Raw genomic sequence first — 14,778 nt, 5'->3', positions numbered from 1 at the left:
AATTTGAGTCTCTCTGGAAAGGAGGAAGAGTATTCCAATCAAGGGCTAGGATGAACAAACCTACAAGCATGTTTTATCTGTGGAGATGCTATAGATACCAGAATGACCAGAACCAATTGTATATGTAGCAAAGTAAGAGGAAATAAGTTTAGAGAGGTAAACATAGGCAATACAACTCAGCTGAAAGCACATGACAGAAACTGGCAACCTCAAGTCACACTCAGTTTCTGCCAAATACAGGTGGGTTGTGATGTTTTGCAAGTCATTGCCCACTCTGAGTCTCAGTTTTCCCATCTTAAAATTATACAGTGGCTGAAGATTAAATACAAATATGTGAGCTCATACATATCGGCCTAATTCTTACTATTATGGAAAAATGGCATTGAGCAGAAGAGCTGACTCTATGAGGTGAGACATTTGTTGAACAGGAAAGAAGCACAATTATAGTAGCCCTTAAGAAAAATTACTCCCATTAATGACAGGACAAGGTGGCTGGATGGAGAACAGACTTGGGAAAGCAAGCCATCAAACTACTGTACAAGTCTCAGGCTGACATATCAAATTTTGGATTATGGCTACAGCAAGGGAATGGGGAAGAAGGATTGGACTCTAAGTTCTGGAATATTTGTCATCATTTTGGATTTCCCCATCATAGATGTTTTAATAGTATATGAAATACACCTTGTACAAAGACCCTATTTAAAAACAGATGGACAATATCTTGTGATATACCATAATGGAAAATAATATTAAAAAAGAATGTATATATATGTATAACAAGTCACTGTGCTGCACAGTTGTAATTAACACAATGTAAATCAGGTATTCTTCAATTAAAACAGAACAAAACCCAAAAAGGTAGATGGAGAGGTAACCTCTTTAGTGCTATAAGTTGATGATATTATTCTCCTCTTAAATTGTAGACAATAATTCAAATTAAATGCATTTTATTAAGCTTGTATATACAAGATATGATAGGCACTAACTCACACAGAATAGAAGGAAGAAATATTTTCCAATCTCAGGGTAAGCAGTAAGTACTTTGTTTATATCAACACACACATGCAGACACACATACACAGTGTGTAATAGTATTGACAGCTCCGAAGTCTAGTAATTAATTTGAAAGATAAAGTTCTAAAGCAGACAGGAAACATTAAATGGCATGATATAACACACACGAGTATTAGCTGTGAATAAATTTCCTTTGTTTTGTTGAACAAACAGCTGAAATAATTTCACTAATTATCAGCGGTCAACCAGTGTATCAATTACCAACCAGTGAAATTACAGAATGCAGCAATCACTTGCCTTTATGGAGATACACAATTGTTTTGTGTATTTTGAAGAATGTTTGAAGAAACACCTAATTTTATGTTGAGTAGTGAAATCCCTTTAGATGTATGAGAAACTAACTATATTAGAGAATATTTGTATTCTAATTCCTATTTAGCATTCCTATTTAGTGCTCCATGAGCGCCTAGGTCATGAGCAATAAAGTGAAATGGATACTTATGGTACATTTTAGGGGTTTGAGTCTTAAAAAAACTATCAGATGAGGAATCAGAAGACCTGGTTCCGAACACTACTTTCTGGCCCTATGACTGTGGTTGAGAGTTTTGTGCTTCCTACAAAGCAAATATTATATTTGAGAGTTCTGGGTCTGTTGCATGAAGACCAACTATACCCATGAAGTATCCCTCATTTTCCTTATCCCAAGTATCTAGGTATTTATTCCAATTTCATGACAAACTAGATTACAGAGATGAATGTGGCAGAAATATGAGCAAAATAACTTCAAGGAAGAATAGAAATGTCTTTTAAGATATTTTCTTTCGCAAAGGACACCTGTGACCCACTGTTCTTTTTAGATAAAGCCACCTGTAGCATCTCTGAATTGACATTTCTGCAAAGAAGATGCACAAATAGCCACAGATATATGAAAAGGTTCTTAACATCACTAATCACCAGGGAAATGCAAATCAAAACCACATGAGCTATCACCTCACACCTGTTAGGATGACTGTTATTAAAAAAAGATGAGACAACAAGTGTTGGCAAAGGTGTAGAGAAAATGGAACCCTTGTGCACTGTTGGTGGGAATGTAAATTGGTACAGCCACCATGAAAACAGTATGGAGTTACTTCAAAAAATTAAAAATAGAACTATAATATTATCCAGCAATTCCACTTCTGGGTATATAACCAAAGGAAGTAATATCAGTACCTTAAAGAGACATCTGTACTCCCATGTTTATTGCAGCATTATTCATAACATCTGAGATATGGAAACAATCTAAGTGCATGGATAAAGAAAATGTGGTATACATATACAATGGAATACTTTTCAGCCCTGAGAAAAAAGGAAATCTTGCCAATTGGACAACATGGATGAATCTGGAGGACATTATATTAAGTGAAATAAGCCAAATGGAGAAAATATATGGTATGATCTTATTCATATGTGGAATCTAAAAAAGCCAAACTCACAGAAGCAGAGAGTAGAATAGGTGCTGCTGGGGGTATGAGGGAAATGGGGAGATGTTGGTTAGTGGGCACAAATTTGTAAGATGTATAAGTTGTGAGAATCTAATGAATAGTATGGTGACTATAGTTAATCATATATTGGATGCTATAAATTTTTTTTGCCTTTTTTTTTTTTTTTTTTTTGCTTTTTAGGGCTGCTCCTGAGGCATATGAAAGTTCCCAGGTTAGGGGTTGAATTGGAGCTGCACCTGCCAGCCTGCACCACAGCTACAGCAACACGGGATCTGAGCAGCATCTGAGACCTACACCACAGCTCACAGCAACGCTGGATCCTTAACCCACTAAGCGAGGCCAGGAATCAAACCCACATCCTCATGGATACTAGTTGGGTCTGTAACCTGCTGAGCCATGACAGTAACTCCAAAGAGAGTGAATCTTAAGTGTTCTCACCACAAACAAAAAAATGGTAACTATGTGGGGTGATGGATGAGTTAGTTAATGGTTGGAGTAGTCATATACACATATATCAAATCATCAAGTTGCACACCTCAAATATATACAATTTTAATTGTAATTATATTTCAATAAGGCTTTCTAAAATTTCTGAAAAAAATTTCTGAGAAATTTAGCTATGAAGAAATGACAGATAGGAGGCCTACAGATATTTTAAAGATTAAATCTGAGCAATGCTATCCAGGCAGACCATTTTTTTTCTATTCAATTCCAAGAAAAATAAGTAGAAGAAAGCCTTCAATTTCTCTGAGAATTAGTAATTATTACAGTAAGAAAAAAACTAAAATGGAAGGGCATAGTTTACAAAACACATGTATGTTATTTACAGAAAAGCTGTCTTGTTTTAATAACAAGAGTTCCTGACGTGATAGGTGTTTCCTTTCATAATCTTTTCATTTTATTTTTTGGCCCTGCCCATGTCATGTGGAAGTTCCCGGGTCGGGGTTGAACCCACACCACTGCAGTGACAATGCCAGATCCTTAACCGGTTGTACCACAAGGGAACTTCCTTTTCTAGTCTTTTAAAACATTTCCTACCTATGGTCAATTAATCTTTGACAAGGGAGGCAAGAATATAAAATGGGAAAAAGAAAGTCTATTCAGCAAGTATTGCTGGGAAACCTGGACAGCAACATGCAAAGCAATGAAACTAGAACACACCCTCACACCATGCACAAAAATAAACTCAAAATGGCTGAAAGACTTAAATATACAACAGGACACCATCAAACTCCTAGAAGAAAACATAGGCAAAACACTCTCTGACATCAACATCATGAATATTTTCTCAGGTCAGTCTCCCAAAGCAATGGAAATTAGAGCAAAAATAAACCCATGGGACCTAATCAAACTGAAAAGCTTTTGCATAGCAAAGGAAAGCAAAAAGAAAACAAAAAGACAATTTTCAGAATGGGAGAAAATAGTTTCAAATGATGCAACTGACAAGGGCTTAATCTCTAGAATATATAAACAGCTTATACAACCCAACAGCAAAAAAGCCAATCAATCAATGGAAAAAGGGGCAAAAGACCTGAATAGACATTTCTCCAAAGAAGATATACAGATGGCCAGCAAATACATGAAAAAATGCTCAACATCGCTGATTATAAGAGAAAGGCAAATCAAAACTACCATGAGATACCACCTCACACCAGTCAGAATGGCCATCATTAAGAAGTCCACAAAGAACAAGTGCTGGAGGGGCTGTGGAGAAAAGGGAACCCTCCTTCACTGCTGGTGGGAATGTCAACTGGTACAGCCACTATGGAGAACAGTTTGGAGATACCTTAGAAATCTATACATAGAACTACCATATGACCCTGCAATCCCACTCCTGGGCATGTATCTGGACAAAACTCTACTTAAAAGAGACACGTGCACCCGCATGTTCATTGCAGCACTATTCACAATAGCCAGGACATGGAAACAACCCAAATGTCCATCGACAGATGATTGGATTCGGAAGAGGTGGTATATATACACAATGGAATACTACTCAGCCATAAAAAAGAATGACATCATGCCATTTGCAGCAACATGGATGGAACTAGAGAATCTCATACTGAGTGAAATGAGCCAGAAAGACAAAGACAAATACCATATGATATCACTGATAACTGGAATCTAATATCCAGCACAATGAACATCTCCTCAGAAAAGAAAATCATGGACTTAGAGAAAAGACTTGTGGCTGCCTGATGGGAGGGGGAGGGAGTGGGAGGGATCGGGAGCTTGGACTTATCAGACACAACTTAGAATAGGTATACAAGGAGATCCTGCTGAATAGCATTGAGAACTTTGTTTAGATACTCATGTTGCAACAGAACAAAGGGTGGGGGAAAATGTAATTGTAATGTATACATGTAAGGATAATCTGACCCCCTTGCTATACAGTGGGAAAATAAAAAAAAATTAAAAAAATTTTCCTTTTATTTTTAGCTGCAATTCTCATTTTACCAGTTCTTACTTTTCACAGACTAATTGCAATACCATATCCTACTTATAGAATTCATAATTCCTACCACTTCCTTTAAAATGCATTTAAAATATGAATATCTAGCTTTCTCCAAACTGCAAGCAGTTTAGACACAAAACAGATACACTACAGTAAGGAAAGAGCAATCTTTCTATCATAGCATTTTGTCCACTTGCCATCGATAAATGTAGATGGAGAACTTGGAGTAAAACCATTGCCTTCCTAATAAACATTGGCCTACTTGTGAGAAAACACCAAAGAAGTCACGTTAGAACAGGTGTGAGTTCAAAATTTATCTCATTAAAGGGAAGACACTGTAGGCTGATGCCTTGACTGATCATTTATAAATAGTGTGACTGAGTGGGAGAGAGAGAAATCCTGTCATCCTTGCCTTCTATATTACACACTGCCATTCTGTCAAGTCAAATCTAATATAAATGAATCACATTAATCAGAAAATGTGAATTTTTACATGACAAGCTAAAGGGGCATGCCATTTCCAATTAGATTAGTGATCTAAAATTAGCTCCTGACACAAGCAAGTATACATGGTCAATTTGCCTGCCTGAAACTGAAAATTAAATAAGACATATTGGATAATAGATAGCCCTAGAGGGGACATGCAGCTGTAATTCACTCATGTTTCTCAGCTGGTGTCACAAGCCACCAAAGAATATTCAATCTTGCACTCATTTTGAGATGTATTTCACTCATGAAAATACTTGGATCAATTGCTCATTGATTTGGTTCTGTGAATCCAAGGGGGTGAGTACAAGGGAGGATGTTCTCTGTTGTTTCCATAGAGAAGTAAATTGAGATGGTAAAGGAGAATGGTGCACTGACACATCAATAACTCATCATTGATATGTATCAGTACATTTGAAATTGAGAAACAAGTCTTCATACAACACACTTAAGCTTTCTATACCTTACTATGTCCAATTTTACCCTATAAATGATATACCCACCTCACCCTGCTCACAGACTGTTACCAGTCTTGGTGAAAGTAATTTACATAAATGGGGCTTGAAGAATTGAAAGTATTTTTCATGCTGTTACTATAATCATTGTTACTTCAAAATGGACCTAAGCGTCATTTCTGCAAAATTTACTTTGTAAATTGTATATATTTGCATCTTCTATATATCTGATGAGATAAAAATGCACAATTAACAAAGTCATTTCAGCAGAGTTCCTGTCAATTGCTCTAATGTGAATAATGATCATTTACCAGATTAAGGTTCTGTGTCTTGATCTCAGGCTCTAGAAGCAAAATGCATGATGCATGAAGTTCTGGAAGAATTTAGGTTCATTTTTTAAAAGACTATTTTTTAGAGCAGTTTTAGGTTTAAAAAATTGAAAGTACAAAGATTTCATATATACCTACTGCCCCCCCAACATGTATAGGTTCCCCTATTTTCAATATCATCAACCACTCATTAGAATGGTACACTTTTTAAAAACAAGAATGAACCAATATCGACACATCATAATTACACACAGTTCATTGTTTACCTTAGAGTTCACTCTTGGTGTTGTATATTCTGTGAGTTTGGATAAAAGTATAATGATAGATGTATCATTGTATATCATATACAGAGTATCTCATGGATACATGTATCCATCATTGTATATCATACAGAGTATTCTCATGGCCCTAGAAATCCTCTGTTCTCTGACTATTCATCTCTCTCCCATTTCCCCACTCCTCATAATTGCTAATCTTTTTATTGTCTCCATAGTCTTGTCTTTTCCAGAATGTCATATAGTTATAATCATACAGTATGAAGCCCTTCTATATTTGCTTCTTTCACTTAATAATACGCATTTAAGACTCCTCCATGTTTTCTCATGGTTTGATAGCTCATTTCTTTTTATTGCTGGGTTATATTCCATTGTCTAAATGTACCGCAGTTTATCCAGTTACCTACTGAGGAAGATCTTAGTTGCTTCCAAGTTTTTGCAGTTATTAATAAAGCTGCTATAAGTATCCGAGTGCAGGTTTTTGTGTGGACATAAGTTTTCAACTCCTTTGGGTAAATACCAAAAAGCATGGCTGCAGCATTGTATGGTAAGAGTATGTTTAGTTTTGTAAGAATCCACCAAACTTGTCTTCCAAAGTAGTTGTACCATTTTTCACTTCCACCAGGAATTTCTAAGAGTTCCTGATGCTCCACATCCTCAACAGCATTTGATTTTGTTAGTGAATATGGCTCATTTTTACAATGGTAGAATAGACTTTTAGTTAAAAGCAACAAATAATTATAGTTGATAATCACAGTTCTTTGACCAAATACTGTTAAGTGGTACACATATGTTCTCTTTAATGTTATCTCACACACTTACATACAAATGTTTTATAAAAGAAACTAATATAGCTCAGCAAATCTGTCATGAAGTGAATGTATTTTAAATTTGCTTTGTTTTCCAATTGACCTCTATACTTTTGAGGAAAGCCCACTGGATCACAAATGTAATAAAGAGCATTAAGAATGAAGCAAGTCAGAAAATAGGTAACAATTTGAATTATTTGTTTACAAAAAGTGGATATTCAAATGGGCAAAAAGTTTATGTAAAAATTTTAAACATTTCTACTCATCTGAGAAATGCAAATTAAAACCTCAATGAGATACTATTAAATGCTTACCTAAAATTAAGGATACTGACAACACCCAATACTGGCCAAGATGTGGAACAACTGGAACCTCAGACACTGCCACCAGGAATACAAATTCTTTCAACAACTCTGGGAAATATTGGTCAATATCTACTAAAGCAAGATATAGTGTTGACCCTATGACCTAGCAAATGCAGTCTTGGAAAATGAGTGCAAAACCAGGTATGAAAATGTTCTTAGAAGCTTTGTTCATAATAGTCTCAAACTAGAAACAACTCAAATGCTCATCAACAGTAAAATGCATAAACAAATTGTGGTATATTCATTCAGTGGAATAGTACTGTGCAACGAAAAGGGTGAACTACTGGTACACTCAACGATGTGGGATTTCTATTACAGACATGATGAGAACAAAAATCCAGATATGAAGTAGTAGATTTCATTTATATGAGTTTCAATAATGGGCACACAAAATGTACAGTGATACAAGTCAGCAGAGTGCTTCCCTCTCGGAGTATGGCATGAGTGGTAAGGTCATGAGGGAACTCTCTGAGGTATTGGAAACATTTGATATCTTGATCTGAGTTGTGGTTACCCTGGTGTATGTATGTGTGTGTTTGCCAAAGTTCATGGAGCTGCAAATCTGAGATGTGCGAGCTTTATTCTGTGTATTTTATACCTCAGTACAATTTTTTAAAAAGAATTAACAAATCTTTAAAACCACACATTAATTTCTGACAAAGCACAAAGTATTAACAAAGAAGTGAAATTTCCAGCATTATCATTGAGCCATACTAAAAAGATGTCAAAACAGTACTTGGAATGGTTAAGTTCATATAGTTTTTAAAACACTGTCAGTTTGAGTATTTCATCCTTGCATATGCTTTCCCACAAAAGCTTCATCAATTCAAATAGACCTGCCAAGTGCTTCTGATGTCCTTGAAACATTTCAGTCACCATTTAACATCATTTAAAAAAATATCTTATTGATAAGAATACTGGTTTCTCTCCAACAAATTTTTATGTGTATATACTGTATTCAATTACATAAACCTGGGCAACTACTTGCAGGATCACTGAGTGGAAAGCGAGACATATAAACAGATCTACAAGGTAGAGATTTTCTCTTTGTACACTGGAGGCATGATGCAATTAGGACATAGCATTATCTGAAAACCAAATGCTCAATAAGGATGATTAATTTGTAGATGATGCTAATTGTTCGCCTCCTTATATATGGTTGTATCAAGTGCTGTCTGGAAAATCAAAATAATGCATCCTGAGATTTCCAAAATATAGGCCATTCCTTGAGTTCCATAATAAAATAAGGTATCAAGAGACTAAACCCCTGGCTCTAATAGCACTGGAGACTGTCAGGACAAATAAAGGCAAGCGTCCTTCCAAACACTGATTGCTTATGGGTAGAATTTCTTATTTTACTCAGTCTATTTGTTCTTATGTTTAGAATTCTAAGAAATTTCTCCTAAGAAAGGGATTCCAGGAGTTCCCATCGTGGCGCAGTGGTTAACGAATCTGACTAGGAACCATGAGGTTGCGGGTTTGGTCCCTGCCCTTGCTCAGTGGGTTAACGATCCGGCGTTGCCGTGAGCTGTGGTGTAGGTTGCAGATGCGGCTCGGATCCCGCGTTGCTGTGGCTCTGGTGTAGGCCGGTGGCTACAGCTCCGTTTCAACCCCTAGCCTGGGAACCTCCATATGCCGCGGGAGCGGCCCAAGAAATAGCAACAACAACAACAACAGCAAAAGACAAAAGACAAAAAAAAAAAAAAAAAAAAAAAGAAAGGGATTCCAGTACTTCATTTAACTTATTCTTTTTCTTTATAAGCATATTAAGGCCCTATTATTGACCAGTCTCTATACGCTGTAAGGTTGGGTCTCTCTCTCTCTCTCTCTCACACACACACACACACACACACACACACACATTTGTAGGCCTAGGGATGTAAACCTTGAGAGTAGCAGAGGCGCTTCACATTGTGGATAACCCCTGGGAGGTCTGCAGTGAGAAGGGATTAGACATGGAAAATTGGTGGGTACATTGACTTAGAGAAGGGAGAGAAAGAAGAGGATCATATTCTAGTGATATGCCAAGTGGGAGAAGTACTTTTAATCATAAAAAAATCAAGCTTTTCACACTCACTGATTATGCCGTGACCTTCCAGAAGTGCCAAGAAGGAGTTGACACAAATGTTACTTCATTTTAAGATGAGGAACCTGAAACAAGGAAAACAAGTGTTCACCCGCAATGAACACATAAACTGAGACCCTGAAGATGCTGAGTTCTTGAGCTCTCAGCACTGCTCATAAATTATCCTGGGGAGCTCCAACTTTGGTTTCAGGTACAATTAAGATTTTTAAATAATTTTTTTAGTACACAGTACATTCTTACATTTCAAGACTGAAATGATTTAAAGGGTCTACAATAAAATCCTCTCTTCTATTTCTGTCCCTCAGCCACTCTGCTCACTTTCCCAGAGGCAGTCCCTGTTATCAGTTTCTTGGGGTTCCTTCTAGAGATATTTAATACTAATGAGGGAAAATACACAAATGCACATACACAAAGATCTTCAAATTTTACACAAATGGCCACATACCATTCACATTACTATGTACCCTGTTTGATTTTGTGCAAGTATTTTATGGATATCATTCTAGATCAGCAGTATCATTTTTGTATGTGCTATTATTTATATATCACTGGTATCATCTACTTTTCCACTTTCAGGAGAACTATGTGGTGAATTAAAACCACATAGAAACTGGGTTTACATAGATCATGGCTCCATCATCTAACAACTGGCTTTGAGATGTGGACAAGTCACCTAACTCTCTGAAGCTCAGAGTCTTCTCTCAACCATACTGGCTACCCACTCCTCACAAGGTTGTTGTGGCAATTCTAAGAGCTTGGCATTGGGAGCCAGGTAGCTTGGCTAACTGAATATCAATAGGATCTCAGGCAGTTATTTAATCTCTCTCAGACTCATTTTCATTTGTTCCACATGCACTTTCATGGGTAACCACAAACAGCAAAGTTCACGGATCTTGAGTACTGACTGAATTATCAAAAAAGAAACATATTCACATTTTCCTCATGTAGGTCAAATAATACATTACAGAAACCAAGAAGCCCACACTTGTGTACTTAGTTACTATACCCTCTCCAAAGTAACATTACCCTGACTTCTAATGTCATAATCTAGCATGTTTTGAATTTTAAATACATGGAATTAAGAGGTATATATTCTGTTTTCTAGTTTCTTTTGCTCAATTTGTTTTGAGATTCATCCATACTGTTGAAATAGTAGTTCCTCATTGTCACTGCTGTATAATATTCTATCATTAGGATTTCCCAGAAATTATATATTCATTTTACATAATGAATAAATGTTAATGTGTTTTGCATTGTTTTCATATTTTATCTTTTATTACGATGCTGCTTTAAATGATATAGTACATGTATGCATTTGTTCAATTTCTACCTAGGAGTAGAAATGCTGGGTCATAGGGTAAGTTTATGTTCAGAATACTCAGTAATTGGTGGTACAGGTTTAAGTTTCAATCAGGGTTTATATTTGCAAGAACCAGAAACCAATTTTGGCAGATTTAAGAAGAATGAATTTATTGAAAGACCATTGAATAGGTCATAAAATCAGTGAGGGATTTGAGAAATAGGTTTAAGAAGAGGCAAGGAGAAAGGGCCGCATGGATCAAAACACAGCCAGTATCACACTATGAAACTAGTATCAGGAGAACAATGTTTCAGTCATGCTACATACCAGACCTCATAGTTTGCACAGTCAGCATTGAACTCTCGCCCACAGACTCATAATCCTTCATTCCCTTGGCTGTTATTGCCAAAAAGATGTGCCTCGCTCTCAGCTTCTTTGCATCTCTAGGTACTGACTCGAAGTCTGGTGTGTGCACTTCTGAAAGGCCAGGCCCAGGTCACATGTCCAGGCCACAGGTGCAAGGGAGCTGAAAAAGTGATGCATAAGGGGGGCACTTTCCAAACAGAAGAAGAGAATAGGGTGTAGATATTGGGCATAAAAACCTGTTTATAAGACTATTTCTTCCTAAGTTAAATATCTGGAAAAAACACAAACAAGTATTGATCTCCTTCTGTAAGAAAATAAAACAACAACTGAAGTTCAGCTCCTCCAAAACCAGAGTTTTTCCTTGACTACATAGTTAATAAATATGACATGAGTATTAATTTTTAACACAGATTTGGGGTTTCTAAATAATTTTAAAATATTTTATAGGTTCTAGAAAGCAGAAATCCAATATTAGAATGTACCAGAGATCTTTTTTATAATGAAGAAAAATACTTTCTTCCTCCATGTTTTATCATAGGTTTTGAATATGTGCATACATGGCTGTACTCACCATCTCTCTGAGGCACTTATTGCCTTGGAGTCACTGGTCCCAAAACCACTAGGTATAAATTTAGATGATCTAAGGCCAGTTCTTTTCCTCTCTATACTCCTTGTTAACTTCTGAACAATAAATCTCTTTTAGTCTCTCATTATCTTTCTCTTTTTACCATTCTATGTTTTCTTCTCCTGATTCCTCTGACTAATGGCCTCATTAAACTGTGGATCCATCTGGAAACTTTATTCCATTGTTTGTTTCCACCAAACTCCTATCCATCTTAAGCTTTGGGGGAAAAATGCTCTCTCTTTTTGCCTTAACTATAACTAGCCCTTCCTAAGACCCCTACTTCCCTCCCAGCCTTAGCTCATTTTAGTTGAGGCTTCTGGGTCTCTCACACATTGAGCCATGAATCCAAGAAGTGAGTTGGTATTTCAATGCATTGTCAGTGTTGCTTCTGGATATTGCTTTCCCATCCTCTTGTCAAATCGCATTCTCTTTAGAATTCACTACAACTAGTACTCCATCCTCAAGCCCTTCTAATTGTGGCCAATCCACTAGCCACCTGGTTATCCATTCCCAGTCATCCTCTCCTAGCTTAATTCTAGGCAATTTTAACACTCATGGAAATATATTATCCTTAATGACCTTGTAATTCCTTTATCTCCCCATTCAAAAGCTCATGCCCTGAATCTTATCAGTGCTTAGAAATTGCCCCACTTGCACGCCCCACTTTCCAACCACAACTTCACTCTACTCAATTTAAAATTTTTCACACAGGATGCTTCCACACGTTTACTGCTTCACTCTATTCAATTTAAAATTTTTCACACAGGATGCTTCCACACATGTTTACTGCCTCTGAATTGGGGTGGCTTCCCAGTACACCTTCTAGTCATTTTACTCAGCTTGGTCAGCTCTGTTTTCCATTCCCATCAATGAATATCCCAAAATGTACCCAAAGTCCTTCCCCCAAACAACTGCTGTTTTCATTCTCAGCAGATGACCTTGCCTTTCCATCAGTGGAAAAATTGAGGTCATCAGGGGGGTCTCAGTCAATTTCTCTGTAAACATATCTATATTCATTGGTTCTTACTTTGTTTCCTTCCTTCTAGAAGTCTGTAACATCCCTTGCCAGTTCAAGGCCAACCCAAGCTGGTGGCCCAACTCCATCTCCCTCTGTATCTACCCTGTCCTTGCTCTGTCAGTCATCTCTTTCTCAGCCTCTTTATTGGATCCTTGCCTCAGTCTATAAACACCTGAAGACTTTTTCATTTTAAAAGGCCCTGACACCTGCATCCTATTCAACTATCATCCAGCTTCTCTCTGTTCCTCCACTTTCACATCTTTGGAAATCATAGAAAAGCTGGCTTTCTTGGGCTTTTCACCCCAGTTTTACCCCTTGAACTCTGAAATCTGCCTTCCTCATTCCTCTACTGAAACTCTTTCCCCTAAGAAACATAATGACTTGATTGCCTACCATACATTTTCCAGTCTTATGTAATCAGACTTCACTCTGTCTTTGCCATTGCTAACTGGTTTCTCCTTTCAAAGTGTAATCTTGTTTTTCTCCTGATAGCACTACTTGTTCATTATTGTTTTAGTCTATTTCAGCAGCTATAACAAAATACCAGTCTGCGTCAGTGAAAAACAAGAGAAATTCATTTCTAACCGTTCTGGAGGCTGCAAGTCTGAGACGGAGGTGCCAGCACAGGTAGGTGAAGGTCCTCTTTCAGGCTGCAGACTTCTCATTGGATCCTCCCATGGTGGAAGGGGGAGGGAACTCACTGAAGCCTCTTTTATAAAAAGCACTGATCCCATTAGTGAGGGCTCCACTCTTGGGGCTCAAGCACCTCCCAAGCACTCCATCTTCTAATACTATCACCTGTGGGGGTTAGAATTTCAACATGTAAATTTTGGAGGGACACAATATGCAAACCATAGCAATCAAAGAACATTTGGAAAATGTATGGAAGTACAAGAAAAACAATATCACCTGTATTGGCACTAACTGGTGATAGCACTAACTGGTGATATAGCTGCTAACATTTTGAAGTTTATACATTATACATAGAAATAGATATAGATATATAGGTATGACTGCATCACTATGTTGTACAGCAGAAATTGATACAACACGGAAAATCAACTAAACTCTAAAAACAAAAAAGAAATAGATATATGCAGGCAAAATTCTGTACAGTGGCTTTTTCCTGCTTTTTTATAACATTATATATAAAACATTATATTGGGCATATGTTCCCATATCTTTAAATATTTTTTTAAAATGTGTATAAGTACTTCATAATATTCTATAAAGTAGATGAATTGTCATAGGTTAGTCATTTCTGTACTATCAGATATTTGACCCATACTTTTAACCTTTTCTATTATAAATTCAATTATTATATACATCCCTGTACATAAGTCTTTGGCAATTTCTTTGGGGTTATTTCATTAGAATAAATTATTGAAAAATAATTACTGGGTGCAAGGGTGTATATATTTTGTAAGTTCTACTGCACAATGCTGAATTGACTGCAGAAAGTTATAGTGATTGGTGTTCTCACTTGAAATGACCATGAGTACTTTTCCTTTTTTGGTCTTAAACATGTCTGCTCTATTTCCATTATAATGTCCTCTGTTCTATTTCCTGATAATAACCTCTTCTGGTTCTCATTGTACTTCTTTGTCTTGTGTGTGTGGTTTTTTTAATGCCCTCTTTAGGAATTCATCTTCCTATAAATACCCTCTAAAATTGATGTTCCCCATACTTATATCCTTAGTCCACTATCTCT

At 36.7% G+C, this 14,778-nt stretch overlaps 1 long non-coding RNA gene across 2 annotated transcripts in view; it reads right to left on the bottom strand.

Annotated features, from left to right (window-relative positions):
- LOC110257744 overlaps window positions 1-14,778 on the bottom strand; it is a 209,210-nt gene that overhangs the window by 112,529 nt on the left and 81,903 nt on the right. The window contains exons 3-5 of one of the 2 annotated variants that reach the window (XR_002340686.1): window positions 13,653-13,865; window positions 11,386-11,584; window positions 9,750-9,823 (exon numbers count right to left, since the gene is read on the bottom strand). This is a non-coding gene — a long non-coding RNA (uncharacterized LOC110257744). The remainder of the gene's footprint in view (window positions 1-9,749; window positions 9,824-11,385; window positions 11,585-13,652; window positions 13,866-14,778) is intronic. The other variant, XR_002340687.1, reaches the window with a different exon arrangement.

Source organism: Sus scrofa, chromosome X, assembly GCF_000003025.6.
Source record: "Sus scrofa isolate TJ Tabasco breed Duroc chromosome X, Sscrofa11.1, whole genome shotgun sequence".
NCBI classification, from domain to species: Eukaryota; Metazoa; Chordata; class Mammalia; order Artiodactyla; family Suidae; genus Sus; species Sus scrofa.
This window is presented reverse-complemented; position numbering and strand designations above follow the sequence as displayed.